Source organism: Pygoscelis adeliae, unplaced genomic scaffold (assembly GCF_000699105.1).
Source record: "Pygoscelis adeliae isolate BGI_AS28 unplaced genomic scaffold, ASM69910v1 Scaffold359, whole genome shotgun sequence".
NCBI lineage: Eukaryota > Metazoa > Chordata > Aves > Sphenisciformes > Spheniscidae > Pygoscelis > Pygoscelis adeliae.
This window is the reverse complement of record NW_008825553.1, coordinates 1,480,308-1,480,810: the sequence shown is the minus strand read 5'-3', so window position 1 is coordinate 1,480,810 and position 503 is coordinate 1,480,308.

Here is a 503-nt window from a genome sequence, read left to right as displayed (position 1 = left end):
CACGCTGTGCTCCCCTGCTTATGCCCAGCAGTCCCCTGTTCGCACCCCAAGGGCCCTGCTTGCACCCCACAGTCTCCCGCTTGCACCCGGAGATCCTTGCGTGCACCCCAAGATCCTTGCGTGCACCCCAAGGTCCCCTGCTTGCACCCTGAGATTCCTGCTTGCACCCCAAGATCCCTGCTTGCATGCTGACGTCCCCTGCTTATGCCCAACAAGTTCCCTGTTTGCACTCTTGAGATCCCCTGCGTGCACCCCACAGTCCCCTGTGTGCACCCCGAGGTCCCCGCCTGCCGCCGAGCCCGAGCAGGTAAGCACTGGGGTGGCCGGGGCAGGTGGTGCTGCCAGCTGCTCACCCTCCTCCTCCTCACCCAGGGCACTTGGCAGCAGCTTCTGCTCCATCCCCGGGCCCGGGGGTGGCTGCGGGTGCAAGCAGAGCCCGTGGGAGCCGGGGTCAGGCTGGTGCCAGGGGTCTGGCCGCAGTCGCTGCAGCACCGGAGAGCGAC